A 17,528-nucleotide genomic window follows, 5' to 3' on the forward strand; every position below is an offset into this window, starting at 1 on the left:
GATCGGCTCAGCTCCGGCTGTTGCAGCCAGTTGGGGAATGACCAACATATGGAAGACCTCTCTCTCTCTCTCTCTCTCTCTTTCTCTCTCTGCCTCTCCTCTCTCTGTGTAACTCTTTCAAATAAATAAATAAAACTTTAAAAAGAGTATAAATATTTAAGAATAATATCATCTATAGTCATTTATCATATACAGTATATTAGCCAACAACTTTAAAAAACATCATTGGTCTTAAAATGAAACCTCAAAGCTTTCTTTAAAAAATTAAAGAATAGATCAAATAGATTGTTAAAAGGATATTTTCACAGGAGCCAGCGCTGTAGCCTAGAGAGTAAAGCTGCCGCCTGCAGTGCCAGCATCCCTTATGGGCACATTTTCGAGTCCTGTTGCTCCCACTTCTGATCTAGCTTCCTGCTAATGTGCTTGGAAAAGCAGTGGAGGATGACCTGAGTGCTTGACCTTTGCACCCACAGGGGAGACCTAAAAGAAGCTCCAGGCTCCTACCTTGAAATCAGCCCAGCTCCGGCCATTGCGGCCATCTAAGGAGTGAAGCAACAGATGGAAGACCTCTCTCTCTCTCTCTCTCTCTCTCTCTCTCCCTCCCTCCCTCTCTCTCTCTCTCTCTCCCTCTGCCTCCAATGTAACTCTGCCTTTCGAACAAATAAAATAAATCTTTTTTGACTGCCTGAGAGGTATTAAATTTTTCTTATAAAATAATTTGAAATTTTGAAATCTCTGTTCTCCTGACAATAATTCATCTTCAACATTTATTGGCTCATTAATGAGCATTTCACTAGCAGTACCAGATGTTTTGTTTTGTGAGGAATCATCGCGTTTAATGTGTGTTTTACTAAATCTTTTCAAAAGTCTGCCATATAATATAATTCAAATCTGCAGATTTTATAACCAATTTTCATAAAACAACTTAGAAAAAGGTATTTTCACCTTGATTCATTTGTTTAATTTTCTAGTGGATGGCCCAAGTTACAATACATTGATTTTTTTTTAAGATTTATTTATTTTCTTGAAAGGCCGAGTTACAGAGAGGCAGCGGCAGAGAGAGACGGGGTGGGGGGAGGGGTTTCCATCCGCTAGTTCACTCCCCAGATGGCTGCAAGGGTCACTGCTGTGCTGATCCAAAGCCAGGAGCCAGGAGCTTCTTTCAGGTCTCCCACATGGGTGCAGGGGCCCAAGGACTTTACCCATCTTCTAGGCTTTCCTAGGCCATAGCAAAGAGCTCAATGGAAGTGGAGCAGTTGGGACTCGAACCGGTGTCCGTATGGGATGCTGGCACTGCTGGCAGCAGCTTTACATGCTGTGCCAAAGTGCCGGCCCCTACATTGGTATCTTTAAATGAATAAATTGCATTTAAACTAACAATTCTAAACACCAAAGATGCATTCACTATTCAACACACTTAATTGCCTAGTAACCATGTTAGTTATTATAAATGTTATTTTGGTTCATCATAGCTATATTGTTTGCTTATATCTATATTGTTGTTTCATATCTACTTATCAGTATGTTGTATTATATCTATATTGTTATTTTGCTGTGATTTTGCAACCATTACTTACCTTTCAAAGACATCATGAGAATTCAGGTTAGATATTGATGAGAAATCATAAGGCTTCCAGAATAAACATTCTTAAAGGCATCTCACTCTAGCATAGAAAAGCCAGTGGACTACTGTAATTCCTCATTACATTCATTAAACCTGGATTTAATCTGTATCTACTCTATATGGATTTCCCCAAATCATCCCCTAATTTATTCTGTCCATACATACAGGTTGACAAGAATAAAAAGCAAAGAGTTAGGAGGAGGAGGAGAGGGTAGAAGATAAAACTGTTGGGGTCAGCACTGTGACAAAGTGGGTAAAGCAGCCGCCTGCAGTGCCCACATCTCATACAGGCACCACTTTGAGTCCTTGCTGATCCACTTCCGATCCAGCTCTCTGATATAGCCTGGGAAAGGAGTAGAAGATGGCCCAAGCCCTTGGGCCCCTGCACCTCGTGGGAGACAGCTCCGGCCATTGTGGCCAATTGGGAAGTGAACCAACAGATGGAAGACCTCTTTCTCTCTCTCTCTCCTATCTCTCTCTGCCTCTCCTCTTTCTGTGTAATTCTGACTTTTAAGTAAAATAAATCAATCTTTAAAAAAAAAAAGATAACACTGTTGCTGATGCATAGGTATGCTTTCCCCTGGGTGTATTTTCTGATAGATATAAACTTAACAAAGGAACCTAGTGTGAAACATTTTATTTAATAAATATAAATTTCCAAAGTACAGCTTATGGCTTTCCTCCCAATAACTTCCCTCCCATCAAAACCCTCCCATCTACCACTTCCTCTCCAATTCCATTAACATCGATTCATTTTCAATTATCTTTATATACAGAAGATCAATTCAGTATATATTAATTAAAGATTTCAACAGTTTGCACCCACACAGAAACACAAAGTGTAAAGTACTGTTTGAGTACTAGTTATAGCATTAAATCTCAATGTAAAGCACACTAAGGACAAAGATCCTACATGAGGAGTAAGTGCACAGTGACTCCTGTTGTTGACTTAACAAATTGACACTCTTGTTTATGGCATCAGTAATCTCCCTAGGCTCTTGTTATAAGTTCTCTGACTTCAATCTTATTTAGACAAGGTCATAGTCAAAGTGGAAGTTCTCTCCTCCCTTCAGAGAAAGGTACCTCTTTCTTTGATGGCCCATTCTTTCTACTAGGATCTCACTCACAGAGATCTTTCATTTAAGTCTTTTTTTTTTTTTTTTTTTTTTTTTTTTTTTGCCAGAGTGTCTTGGCTTTCCATGCCTGAAATACTCTCATGGGCTTTTCAGCCAGATCCGAATGCCTTTAGGGCTGATTCTGAGGCCAGAGTGCTGTTTAGGACATCTGCCATTCTATGAGTCCACTGTGTATCCTGCTTCCCATGATGGATCGTTCTCTCCTTTTTAATTCTATAAGGTAGTATTAGCAGACACTGATCTTGTTTGAGTGATCCCTTTGACTCTTAGACCTATCAGTATGATCAACTGTGAACTGAAATTGATCACTTGGACTAGTGAGATGGCATTGCTACATGCCACCTTGATGGGCTTGAATTGGAATCTCCAGGCACGTTTCTAACTCTACCATTTGGGGCAAGTCAGCTTGAGCTTGTCCCAAATTGTACATCTTCTCCCTCTCTTATTCCCACTCTTATATTTAACAGAGATCACTTTTCAGTTAAAATTTAAATGCCTAAGGATAATTGTGTGTTAATTAAAGAGTTCAACCAATAGTATTAACTAGAACAAAAAAATACTAAAAGGGATAAAGTATTAAGCTGTATATCAACAGTCAGGACAAGGGCTGATCAAGTCACTGTTTCTCATAGTGTCCATTTCACTTCAACAGGTTTCCTTTTTGGTGCTCAGTTAGTTGTCACCGATCAGGGAGAACATATGGTATTTGTCCCTTTGGGACTGGCTTAATTCACTCAGCATGATGGTTTCCAAATTCCTCCATCTTGTTGCAAATGACCGGATTTTCAGTGTTTTTTATGTTTGTTTGTTTGTTTGTTTTTTACTGCTGTACAGTATTGTATAGAGTACATGTCCCATAACTTCTTTATCCAGTCTACTGTTGATGGGCATTTGGGTTGGTTCCAGGTCTTAGCTATTGTGAATTGAGCTGCAATAAACATTAAGGTGCAGACCACTTTTTTTTTTTGCCAATTTAATTTCCTTTGGGTAAATTTCAAAGAGTGGGATGGTTGGGTTGTATATTAGGGTTATATTCAGGTTTCTGAGGAATCTCCAGACTGACTTCCATAGTGGCTTGACCAGTTTGCATTCCCACCAACAGTGGGTTAGTGTCCCTTTTTCCCCACATCCTCTCCAGCATCTGTTGTTGGACGATTTCTTTTTTTTTAACTTTTATTTAATGAATATAAATTTCCAAAGTACGATTTATGGATTACAATGGCTTCCCCCCCATAACGTCCCTCCCACCCACAACCCTCCCCTCTCCCACTCCCTCTCCCCTTCCATTCACATCAAGATTCATTTTCGATTATCTTAATATACAGAAGATCAGCTTAGTATACATTAAGTAAGGATTTCAACAGTTTGCTCCCACACAGAAACATAAAGTGAAAAATAATAGATGATTTTTTTTTAATGATGATGAAATCAGATCAGACCTATTGTCATGTTTAATCCCAGTGAGAGTCAAGTTGGGAGAATTTCTTTTTTTTTTTTTTTTTTTTTTTTTTTTTTTTTTTTTTTTTTTTACAGAGGATCAGTTTAGTATGCATTAAGTAAAGATTTCAACAGTTTGCACCCCCATAGAAACACAAAGTGAAATATATTGTTTGAGTACTCGTTATAGCATTAAATCTCAATGCACAGCACATTAAGGACAGAGATCCTACATGAGGAGTAAGTGCACAGTGACTCCTGTTGTTGACTTTACCAATTGACACTCCTGTCTATGGCATCAGTAATCTCCCTATGCTCCAGTCATGAGTTTCCAAGGCTATGGAAGCCCTCTGAGTTCTCCGATTCTTATCTTGTTTAGACAAGGTCATAGTCAAAGTGGAGGTTCTCTCCTCCCTTCAGAGAAAGGTACCTCCTTCGTTGAAGACCTGTTCTTTCCACTGGGATCTCACTCACAGAGATCTTTTGCCAGAGTGTCTTGGCTTTCCATGCCTGAAGTACTCTCATGGGCTTTTCAGCCAGATCCGCATGCCTTAAGGGCTGATTCTGAGGCCAGAGTGCTATTTAGGACATCTGCCATTCTATGAGTCTGCTGAGTATCTCACTTCCCATGTTGGATCACTCTCCCCTTTATTTATTCTATCGGTTAGTGTTAGCAGGTACTAGACTTGTTTATGTGCTCCCTTTGACTCTTAGTCCTTTCATTATGATCAATTGTGAACTGAAATTGATCACTTGGAATAGTGAGATGGCATTGGTACATGCCACCTTGATGGGACTGAATTGGAATCCCCTGGTATGTTTTTAACTCTACCATTTGGGGCAAGTCAGCTTGAGCATGGTTGGACGATTTCTGAATGTGAGCCATTCTAACTGGGGTGAGGTGAAACCTGACTGTGGTTTTGATTTGCATTTCCCTGTTTGCTAGTGATTTGAAAATTTTTTCATGTGTCTGTTGGCCATTTGGATTTCCTCTTTTGAAAAATGTCTATTGAAGTCCTTGGGCCCATCTGTCAAGTGGTTGTTTGTTTTGTTGTTGTGAAGTTTCTTGATTTCTTCGTAGATTCTGGTTATCAACTCTTTATCTGTCGCATAGTTTGCAAATATTTTTTCCCATTCTGTTGGTTGCCTCTTCACTTTCCTGACTATTTCTTTTGCCGTACAGAAACTTCTCAATTTAATGCAATCCCAAGTGTTAATTTTGGCTTTGACTGCCTGTGCTTCCGGGGTCTTTTTCCAAGAAGTCTTTGCCAGTGCCTATATCTTGCATGGTTTTTCCATTGTTCTCTAATAATTTGATGGTGTCAGGTCAAAATTTAGGTCTTTAATCCATGTTGAGTGGATTTTTGTTTAAGGTGTAAGGTAGGGGTCTTGCTTCATGCTTCTGCACGTGGAAATCCAGCTTTCCCAGCACCATTTGTTGAATAATAAAATCTTAATCTTCTAGATAAATTTCAAAAATGTCATTGAGTATCTTGATCCAAGCATAGTAAAATTCTAGAAAAGTTGTTCATTAGATAAGGTATCATTTACTACATCATTCATGAAACAGATGGTAGTAACCCACACATTTACTTTTTACAGTAGATGCTGAGGTTTGTTAGAACTCAGGATATAATATTCCCTTTTTCCCTGTCAATTTTGGGATAAAATGGGTAATAACATGAAGAAGACAAATAGAAGTAAGCATTTTGAATTTATTTTTATAACATGATTGAAGGGGCCAGTGTTGTTTTGCAATGGGTTAACACCCTAGTCTGAAGCTCCCATATCCCATATGAGCACCCATGTGAGACCTGGCTGCTCCACTTCCTATCCAGCTCTGCTGTGGCCTGGGAAAGCAGTAGAAGATGGCCCGAGTTCCCAGGCCCCTGCACCATGTGGGAGACCCCAAAGAAGGTCCCAGCTCCTTGCTTCAGATCAGCACAGCTCCAGCCATCACGGCCAATTGGGGAGTGAACCATCAGATGGAAGACCTCTCTCTGTCTCTCTCTGCCTCTCCTCTTTCCATGTAACTATGACTTTCAAATAAATAAATAAATCTTTAAAAAAAAGATGATTGAAAATGTGGAATTAGTTCTATGGTCACAGGATTTACTACCTCCCTTGTCCCTATAACACTATCACTACTCCACACACATATATGCTTTGTATTTCAGGAAGTACACCAAGAAAACGTTGTATTCACAGAATAGATAGACATATCCACACTAAGAATGACCCAAGGCAGTATGAGAAAGAAAAGAGGATAAATCTCAGGGTCCGATAGAGAAACTTGACCCAATGTCATCCATCAGTCAGGGAAATTCACTTCTTGTGATTTTCAATGAGTAATGGATAAGGGAAGAGGCCAATAAGGTTTCTCTAGCATATGTCCTCTCACATAGAAACCTGAAGCAAATAGAAATATTGTTAACCCTTGTTAAACTTTGGATAGTAATCTGGGTTTCTACCAAAGACCCAATATATCAGAGGCTTGGTCCCTAAAGTCTTGTTAATGGTTAATGGATTAGTGGTGGAGACAAGATAGTTAGGATATTGAGGAAGTGGGTCTAGTGGATGGTCTTTAGGCCACTGAAAGATTTCCCTTAAAAGGTAGCTGTCACAAGAAGATTATATAAACTCAGTGTAGCCTACCTGTCTCTACCATCCTCAGCTTCAGTAGATGCTAGAATCAATGGGGGGGGCACCATTGGTCACTTGGTTAATCCTCCACTGCCAGCGTTGGCATCCCATATGGGTGCTAGGTTCTAGTCCCGGTTGCTACTCTTTCCAGTCCAGCTCTCTGCTGTGGCTCAGGAGGGCAGTGGAGGATGGCCCAAGTACTTGGGCCCTGCACCCGCATGGGAGACAAGGAAGAAGCACCTGGCTCCTGGCTTCGGATCAGCGCAGCACCGGCCATAGTGGCCATTTGGAGAGTGAACCAATGGAAGCAAGACCTTTTTCTCTGTCTCTCTCTCACTGTCTATAACTCCGTCAAATAATAATAAAAAAAAAAAGAATAAACGAGGCCATCTGATCTTGGACTATGTAAAAAACTGTAAGCTGAAATACACCTTCCTTTCTAAGTTGCTCCTCTCAGGTATTCTAGTTATAGAGACAAAACTCTAGTCTATGGCCATACCACCCTAAACATGCCTGATGTAGTCTGATCTCAGAAGCTAAACAGGGTTGTGACTGGTTAGTACTTGGATGGGAGACAAAAAACTAACCAACACAACCTCATCAGTAAGTTTATTATCTAAGGTCCAAAGAGTAGAGCCCAATAATTCTTGAGATAAAAAATATTAGGAAGTTTTAAAGTTTCATCCATCTTTCTGACATCAAAATTCATAAACTAGATTTAATACCACAGTAATGTTGTAACATACTCTCCTAGGTACAATATAGTATTGTTTCACATACTGTATTTCTAAGACTTAGAAAAACATAGGAAAATCCACTTTTGTGCTTATTTGAAAATGCTCACAAATGATTTAGTTAAATACTTTTTGCTTTCATAAAAATTTGATACACCATCACTAAGATAAAAAATAGGACTTTTTCAAGTTATAATATGCTATTTTTCTTCAAGGTTTATTTTATTTGAAAGGTAGCTACAGAAAGGAGGAGTGTGGAAGGAGAGAAAGATCTTCTATCTGTTATTAGATTCCCAAAATGGCTGACAATGGCCAAAGCTGGGCCAATCCAAGGACTGGAGCCAAGAATTCCATGTGGGTGGCAATGGCCTAAGCACCTGGACCATCCTGTGCTGCCTTCCTAGGCACATTAGCAGAGAGCTGGATTGGGTGGAGCATCCAGGACTACTGGTGCTCTGATAAGGGATGCCAGCATTTCAGGGAGTGGCTTAACCCTCTGTGCCACAATGCCAGCCTGCAGAATGTAATATAACCCAGCATTCATTTCATAATGAAAACTTAAGTCAGCTTGTAGACTGAAAAATCATTACTTGTTAGCTTCTTGCAAATTTATTTCACATACATTTTAATTAGATATCTGGTATTTAAAATGACATTCATAATGCAATCTTAGCATTTTTCTTCTCTCTTACATTTCACATCTCTTATTTTTCATTCAATATATATTTTTTTTTGGACAGGCAGAGTGGATAGTGAGAGAGAGAGAGACAGAGAGAAAGGTCTTCCTTTTTGCTGTTGGTTCACCCTCCAATGGCCGCCACGGCTGGTGCGCTGCGGCCGGCGCACCGCGCTGATCCGATGGCAGGAGCCAGGTGCTTCTCCTGGTCTCCCATGGAGTGCAGGGCCCAAGCACTTGGGCCATCCTCCACTGCCTTCCCGGGCCATAGCAGAGAGCTGGCCTGGAAGAGGGACAACCGGGAAAGAATCCGGGGCCCCGACCGGGACTAGAACCCGGAGTGCCAGTGCCGCTAGGTGGAGGATTAGCCTACTGAGCCGCGGCGCCGGCCTCATTCAATATATTATGTCAAAAGCATAAACTCATAAAATTTAAGATATCAATATATGTGTTTATCATTTAATTTCTATATGACCAGAAGTTGCTTGATGGCTATTACTTGTGCAATGGAATCAATGATTTTATAATTTGATTATAATTTAAGAAGCTCTCAAATGAATATTTAGGATAAAGTAAATACCAGATGATAATTATTCAAGATTTTGGCATTTGAAAGAACTTATTTATGCTCTCCACCCATTACGTTACAAAAATTCAGGGAGGCAATTCTCCATTTAGTCATGTTGAACAAAAGAATAAATTGATATTCTTAAAAGGAACAACTAAAGCAGATGCCCCAGGTATCTATGCTCCTGAAATATAACATTTCCTCAAAAGTAACAAAAAGCCCATTGATGGTACTTTGCAAGCTCCTAACTCTGAAGCATAAAGAAACTCTTATTCCCAAAGGCCCTTTGATTTCTAGAGTTGAAAGACATTCAATAACACCACCACTGAGTTCTGAAATGGCAAAAGTTCCAAGTGTAAGAGAATAAACAGTAAGAATTAGAGAAAGATTTCTTTTTCCAGTGAAAACAAATGCCCTATATGGTGAGAAATTTCAAATGTACTCTGCATTGTCTCATGGGTTAGCATTTGGCAAACACTTACAAGATATTCACCATTTGTTTGCCACTGTGCTAGACACAGGAAAGAGAAATAAAGGAGAATACAATACTAAAGAGGCATGGATCTTCCTTCATAAGGTTTATACTTCTGTTGATGTGTAAGAAATAAACATAAATAACAATTTCACACAACAGTATTTGACAAAAGCTATCAATAATATGCTATGAGTTGTATCTTTGATTTTTTTCTTCTTTATTCACTGATTTATTTGTTACCACACAGTAAGAAATATCACATGTATTAAATGCCACTTAATACATGCCATTTTATTGAATAGATCAATAGTCAGAATTGTCAAATAAATAATTGGGCTGCCTTCAGAGAGAAAGCATTTCTTGCCACCTAAGAGGTCCTGAGTGGGAGGGGGAGAGGAATGGGGATCAGATAAGAGATTCAAGCTGCAACTGAAACATTCTTGATAGCAAGAAAGGTTGTGAAAATATTATGGTTCACAGAGGCTGCTGTTGTAACTAAGTTCCCTCAGTAAACATGAGCATTAGTTTTCTTTTTTATAGCATTTTTAAATCAATATAGTATCGTCATCTGTAGTCGCCATATTGTTCAATAGAATATCAAAAATGCTTTCTCCTCTCTAACTATGACATAGTACTGCTACTCAGTCTTCCCTCTTCCCTCCCTTTCTTCACTCTCTCTAGGCTCTGGTAACCACCATTCTGCTCTTAACATCTATGAGGTCATTTTTTTTAGGTTACATACATAAGGCTATGTGGTACTTATCTTTCTCTTCCTGGTTAATTCCACTTAATATAATGACCTCTATAACATTGCAAATTTCAAATTTTATCTTTTTTTATTATTTAATTGTATTTCACTACATATATATAGTATATCATATTTTCTTTATCCATTCATCAGTTTCCATTTCAACAAGTTCTGTTAATACATTCTCACTTCTTGGCTATTACGAATAATGATACAGTAAGCGTGGGAGTGCAGATGTCTCTTCAACAGACTGACTTCATTTTCTTTGGTTATAAACCCCAAAATGAGATTGCTGGATTGTATGTATGGTAGTTCTACTTTTAATTTTTTGAGTAATCTTCATAAATTATCCACAATAGATGTATTAATTTACATTGTCATCAACATTATGCAATGGTTCCCTTTTCTCCACATCTTAACCAACTCTTACTATTTTCTGTGTTTTTAATAACAGCCATTATAACGAGAATCAGGTGATACCTTATTGTGGCTTTTGCTTACATCTTCCTCATGATTAGTGATGTGGAGAATTTTTTTATGTATGTATTGTCCATCTGCCCATCTTTCTTTGAAAAGTATTTATTCAAGTCTATTGCCAATTTTCTAATTGGGCTTTTGCTCTTATGCTATCGCATTGAGTTTCTTAGATATCAGGCTATTAACTCCTTGTTAAATGGACAGTTAACAAATATTTTCTTATATTCTGTAGGTTTTTGCTTTATTTTGTTGTTTCATTTGATGTATAGAAGCTTCTTGGTATTGGGCCGGCGCCGTGGCTCACTAGGCTAATCCTCCACCTAGCGGCACCGGCACACCGGGTTCTAGTCCCGGTCGGGGCGCCGGATTCTGTCCTGGTTGCCCCTCTTCCAGGCCAGCTCTCTGCTGTGGCCAGGGAGTGCAGTGAAGGATGGCCCAGGTGCTTGGGCCCTGCACCCCATGGGAGACCAGGAAAAGCACCTGGCTCCTGGCTCCTGCCATCGGATCAGCGCGGTGTGCCGGCCGCAGCGCGCCGGCCGCGGCGGCCATTGGAGGGTGAACCAACGGCAAAGGAAGACCTTTCTCTCTGTCTCTCTCTCTCACTGTCCACTCTGCCTGTCAAAAAAATAAAAAATAAAAAAATAAAAATAAAAAAAAGAAGTTTCTTGGTATGATAAAATCCCATATGTTTAGTTTTGTTTTTCTTTCCCTTGCAATAAAATGTTTGGCTACTCCAGTGCTTTGATGCATTTCCTCTGTTTTCTTCTAATAGTTTCATAATGTCATATTTTAAACTTAAGACTTTGGTCATTTTGGGCCAATTTTTGTGTAAGGTGGAAGATGAAGTATAATTTCATTCTCTGCCGTGTAGGTATTCATCCTCCCATCACCATTTTTGAAGAGACTCTCCTTTCTTCAATTTATGTTCTTAGGACCTTTGCAGAAAATCAGTTGGCTGTAGATGCTTGGGTTTCACTCTAGGCTAAAACTCTAACCAGTGAGTTTTCTACTTTCTGATATTTTTACTTATTTGTGTCTTTCAGTTTAAAGAACTCTTTTTTATATATCTTGTAGGACATGTATAGTGATGCTAATTTTCTCAGATTATGTTCAGAAATTTCTCTGTCTCCCCTTCCTAAATAAATGATAGCTTTTCTGGATATGGTATTCTTGACTGGCAACTTTTTTTTCCCTATAGTACTTTGAAAATCATACCATTTTCTCTACAGCTATAAAATTTCTGCCAAGAAGTCTGCAATCAGGTGAACTGATACACCCTATACTATTTAAAAAAAATTTTATTTATTTGAAAGTCATAGCTACAGACAGAGAGGGACACAGGGAGAGAGAGATCTTCCATCTGCTGGCTCGCTCCCCAAATGGCCACAACAGCCAGTGGTAGGCCAGGCAGAAGCCAGGAGCCATGAGTTTCATCCAGGTCTCCCAAGCGAGTAGCAGCATCCCAAGATCTTGGGCCATTTTCCAGTGAATTTCATATGCCATTAGCTGGATTGGATGTGGATCAGGGAGACCTGACCCTGCACCCCTGTGGAATGCTGGAACCTCACACAGCAGCTTTATCCACTACACCACAAAGCTCACCTGTGTGCATTATTTGTTTTCTTCTCTTACAGGTTTGAGGATATTCTCTTTAAACTTGGAGAGTTTACTTGTAATATGCCTTGGAGTAGACTTGGTTGAGTTGAATCTGATAGTCTTTGACCTGCCTGAATGTAGATAATTGTATCTTTTTCTACATTTCGAGAGTTTCCCATCATTATCACTTTGAATATACTTTTCATTCCTTAGTCTTTCATAAGTCTCTCTTGAACTTGAATAACTCAAATATTTGCTTTTCTAATACTATTCCAAAGTTCCCATAAGCTTTCTTGATTCCTATTCATTTGTTTTTCATTTAGCCTCTTCTGTGTATTTTCAAATAGCCTGTCTTTGAGTTAATTCTCTCTTTTTTTATGTCATCTGCCATTGACGCCTTTGTCATTATTTTAATGTTGCTTAGTGTACTTTTCAGCTCAAGCATTTGTTTTATTTTCTTATATTACTTTCATCTCTCTGTTAAGTTTCTTTGTTAGTGTAATGAATCACTACTCTGTTTTTCTGAATACCACTCAGTTCCTTAAAATAGCTATTTTGGATTTTTTATATGAGCATTTTCATGTGTCAATTGGTATCTGATTGGTTTCTGATACCTTATTTTGTTTCTTAGGTGCAATTATGGTTCCCTAGAACATTCTTGATGCTTATTGGTATACGACATCATCTTACATTTGCAAATGTGGAATTGTTTCCTATATTTGTTATCTGACTTTGTGTGTGTGTGTGTGTGTGTGCCTATCTTCTAGAAAATTTTAATGTATATTTTAATTCAATTTTTTTCACAAATATTTTAAGGATTTATCTATTTATTTGAAAGGAAGAGTGACAGACAAAAAGGGAGAGTCATAAAGAAAGAGAGATTCTTACATCTACTAGTTCACCACCCAATGCTTTCAACAACCAGGGCCAGGCCAGGCTGATGCCAGGAACCCAGAATGCCACGTGGGTCTCCAACTTGAGTGTCAAGGACAAAAGTACTTCAGGCCATCTTCTGCTGTCTTCCCAGTAACATTCTCAAGAAGCTGGATTGCAAGTGGAATAGTGGGTGCTCACACTGTCACTCGGATGTGGAATGAAGGTGTCCCAAGTGGCAGCTTAATCCACTCTACAATGCCTTCCTGAAATTCTGAACAGAACACTCATTTTTCTCTGAGCCTGTGAAAACTTTTGCTATTTCAGCACTAGATGGAACCCTAAGCCAAGGACTGCCATACATCTACTGTTGTTATGTCATTATTTCATCAATAGAGAGCACCCTTATTCCAGGTACATCCAAAATCTACATCTAGTGTGTTGTTCAGAATGAACTCCTAGCATTTTATTTTCAAGCAAGGTTTAAACATATAGTTTGCTATGGAGAAGAAGTTGTGACTCACAAGTGACTATTCTATAAAATGGGAAAAGTTGGGTAGAAGCTAGCTAGCAAGAGACTTTAATAAAAGTAAGATACAAGATCCAGGGTCTGGTGTGGTGGTGCAGAAAATTAAGCCACTGCCTATAATGCTAGCATCCGATATGAGCACTGGTTCTAGACCCAGCTGCTCTATTTCCAATACAGCTCCCTAATAGGTCTGGGAAATTAGTGGAAGATGGCCCATGTGCTTGGGCCCCTGCTATCAATTTAGGAGACTTGGCTGGAGTTCCAGGTTTCTGGATTTGGTCTGGCCCAGGTCCAGCTGTTGTTGTCATTTGGGGAGTGAACCAGCAGACAGGAGATCTCTGTCTCTCCTTCTCTCTATGTAACTCTTTTTTACTATATATGGGTGAAATGGTCATTTTTCTATTCAACTATTATATATAGCCATTATCTATATTCCAATAAACTAGAGTCTTTTTGCTTTTTACTTGTTAAACTTCTCATTTGGTAAAGCATTAAGCCTCTTTACTGTAATGTAAATTTAAAATATGTTATCTCAAAATCTAAAAAAATGAAAGAAAAGGGAGAGGAGAGGAAGGAAAGAGGTAGAGAGAGTGAGGGAGGAAGGGAATTTCATTCTATTCTTAAAGCTGAATCTATGAACTATATTGGATTTGTTAAAAACTGAAAATGTAAAAACAAAAAAATTAAGGGAAAAAAGATATAGGATCCAAATGTGATCATTGATAGATGGAGCTGACACTAGTGATCCAAGAAGCAGAAGGGAGTCCTGGCAAATGAACGAGGAAATCCAAACAATAACAAGAGATATAGGAGAAGAAAAACTAGACAGTGCAATGAAACAGACCAGGAGCATGCGGGTCAGTGGACATCCCTCAGTGCTGAGATCCTAACACACGTGTGGGCCTCAAGAGCACCTAGTCTCACCTCAAGTACAGGCAACAGGGAGGCAAGTTGCAGTGCTTGAAAGCGGGCCTTGCTTGTACCAGTCCTGAAGGCCAGTTCCTGGAAACCACACTGGCACTGGGACTAGAGCGTCAGAGACTGCAGTACACTGTGCTGGTGAGAGAAGACTTCTGGCACACAGCAGGAGTCAGTCTAAAGAAGAAGTAATTAGGGGAAATCCAGTTAAAAGGGGGAAGTTTAAGGTCAAATAATTTTCTGCCTCTCAGAGTTCAGGATAAGCTCATCAATTCCAGGCACTTTCCTACAAAAGATGAAGAACCCAGATGCCAAGAAAAGACTCTGTGCTGTGTGTCTGAATTCTAAACAATGCAGCAGAGGAAGGGGATACGGGCTGTTGGGAAAAGACATACTAAGCATAAGACAAAGCATGATGACTGGGAATATGGAAAAGCCCCTGGCTGTTAGTAGCAGAGGAAACTGACGGGACAAAACTGTGGACAGTTGACAGGCGTTTAGAGAAGGAGCCTGTATCACCTCCCCTAACTGAGGACACAAAATCACCAAAGCTTTAGAGAGTCCCCATAGACCTAAGCGAAAAGCAGAGTGGCCTCATGAAGCAGGAATAGAGCAATGAATGGTTCTTAATATTGCACTGGAGTCAGTGGAAACTTCCCACACAATTCCTACAATCATGCAGGGTAAAACACTGTTTTTAATACAGAAAGGGATCCACTCATGGGTTCTGGAGGAGCCTGTATATTAAGGTACATGATTAAGTGACTAATATGTGTCTAGCAACAAAGTAGGTATTGGTTCTGCTGTAATGATATTGTCTTTTATGGAAAGGGACATTTGGGGGCATATAGTAAGCACATAACAAATATGTCTTGAGTATATGGATTGACGATAATGCACCAATAGAAATATGCCAGAAACTGCTTGGGGCAAGACTTTAGCTACAGAAAGTGTGTAGACTATCTTGGTAATTCTTTATGCTTAACCTTTCCCCAACTTCCAACTATGTATCTACTGTGAAGAGGAGAGATATATTCACAGTTAGCAGGAAAAGCCTTTACATAGGTAGTAGGCATTTTGAAGAACACAGTGGAACTTACTGGGGTCATTCATTTCAGGAAATTTTACAACCTGAGGTAAATTCTAGAATCCCTGTTTTCATAAGAAAAACCAAGCTTCTAGAAAAAAGTGAAAATAGAAACACTAAATCCATGATTAAGTTTCCTCAGAAAGGAGAAAATATTATAGGGTTTCTAGAAAACAAAGCCTTTTTAAGTGCATGATTTTCCTGGAATAGATTTGAGTCACTGACTCACTTGCATTAACAAGTGCATGACACTAGTAATTTCTTAGCTCAGTTCCTTAGCCTAAATATGCCAATAGTCAGAGAAAGAAAACTACCTTAACCAAAATAAGCTATAAACATCTGTGGATCACATAAAGAAGTTGAGAGGAAAATAAGTCCTACCATGATTGAAAGCAAAAATTTGGTGGTGGCGGGGGGGACTTTTTATATCAACAGAAGCCCAGACAAGAATCCTTCTAAGATGCTGTTAAAAAGGACCCTAGTGCCTAAGGAACAGCCCTGCTTGAGCTTCTTCCCCTCTCTCCATGGAGTGAATTATCTTGACTCTACAAACGATGATGGGGAAACCTGGGAGGCAATTCTGGTGCTGTGGATGCATGAAAAAACAAGCAATGGGCGAAGCAACCAATTCCGAGGTTACACTCTGCTCTGTACTTCTGGGTTATAAATCGTGTGTTTCATACTTTTTGCTGTGGTCAAAGTGACCAGAGAAAGAAAAGCTAAACAAGGAAGAACTCAATCAGTTGCCATCCAGACAGGACAACTGAGAACCATTTAAACCTGAAGGAATATTAGGAGATATATTTTTTCTTTCTTCCTGTTCCTTACAACCTATCTTTTGCATAACCCTTTCTTTTTTCTCAGTGATACCTACTGCACCCACAATTTTTAACTTTGTTTTTATAATCATCACCAGGATTAAAGAAAACCTTCACCGAGACTTCCTAAATTTTATTCAATATTAGACACAAGAGTTCAAGTCCTAACTGTATTTGCCTGAGACCTTGAGTGCCATCTCTCCATTTATCAAGTCTGAGACTGAAATATGACCCTGGATATATAGAAATGAATTATAGAAAATATTAAAGTATTTACAAAATTATATTTAATAGTGGTACACATAAGAACATAGTAATTTCCATAGTGCATCAGAATGATAATTCATTCAGCTCAGTTTTCTATTATCAAAACAAGTCTCATTTTTTTTAATTTAGCCTCTCTTGATAGCCATTAATAGATCTGTCACTCAATAAAATAATTCTGTAATTTTAAATTTGAGATATCTTGCTCATATTCAATTTTTTCTTTACTAACATTTACTGTGTTCTTCCTGGTGCAGACTCACTAAGGTAGGTCTTGTGTGATACAATGGTCAGTGAGATGTGGACCCTGTGCTCAAAACCCTCACAACCAAACAAAAGAAAGTGATGTGAAATCATCCAGGACAATAATTAAAACAAACACATTATAAGAGAATGGACAAGGTGCTGCAGATGCTCAAAGTAGCTAGCAATCAATTGTAATGGAAAAGAACAACAAAGGTGGTATTTAAAGACTGAATACTCCATCAGAAAAATCAAAATAATAGTAGAAGGAGGAAGAGGGAGAAGGTGTAGAGAAAGGAAAAACAGCAAAAGCATTGTTAATAGTAATATTGGAAAGATGTGACTGGAGTATACGTTGTGTGAAGACAGGAGTCAGAGGTGTAGCCAGATGGATTCCAGCATATGGTGAATGTTGAATTAGAAATCAGTGAGCTTGTTTCTTTTTTTTCTGAACACAACATTGGCATCCTTTGGAGATTTGTGGAGAGTGACAGTATTCTCCATCCCAAGTTTTAGGAAGAAAAGTTTTATGACAGGAGACCAGATGTGTATGTTTTGAGGATGGGAGGAGAGCTCTGTGCAATTATTGCCAAATTACAACAAGGATGAAGTAAATGAGAAATTAATGGTTTTAGAGATAACAAGTAGATGAATTTTCCAGATGAAATTAAAATGTCAATTT

At 38.9% G+C, this 17,528-nt stretch overlaps 1 long non-coding RNA gene across 4 annotated transcripts in view; it reads right to left on the bottom strand.

The window, feature by feature from the left end:
• Positions 1-17,528, bottom strand: part of LOC149126935 (uncharacterized) — a 251,511-nt gene that overhangs the window by 194,726 nt on the left and 39,257 nt on the right. Inside the window, exon 2 of one of the 4 annotated variants that reach the window (XR_016232306.1) lies at positions 14,442-14,611. The exons of the other annotated variants lie outside the window; for them this stretch is intronic. This is a non-coding gene — a long non-coding RNA (uncharacterized LOC149126935). Of the gene's footprint in view, positions 1-14,441; positions 14,612-17,528 lie in introns of those variants that run through there. 4 annotated transcript variants of the gene reach the window in all.

This window comes from Oryctolagus cuniculus, chromosome 4 (assembly GCF_051225735.1).
Source record: "Oryctolagus cuniculus isolate XC-2025 breed Fujian yellow rabbit chromosome 4, ASM5122573v1, whole genome shotgun sequence".
In the NCBI taxonomy this organism is placed as follows: Eukaryota; Metazoa; Chordata; class Mammalia; order Lagomorpha; family Leporidae; genus Oryctolagus; species Oryctolagus cuniculus.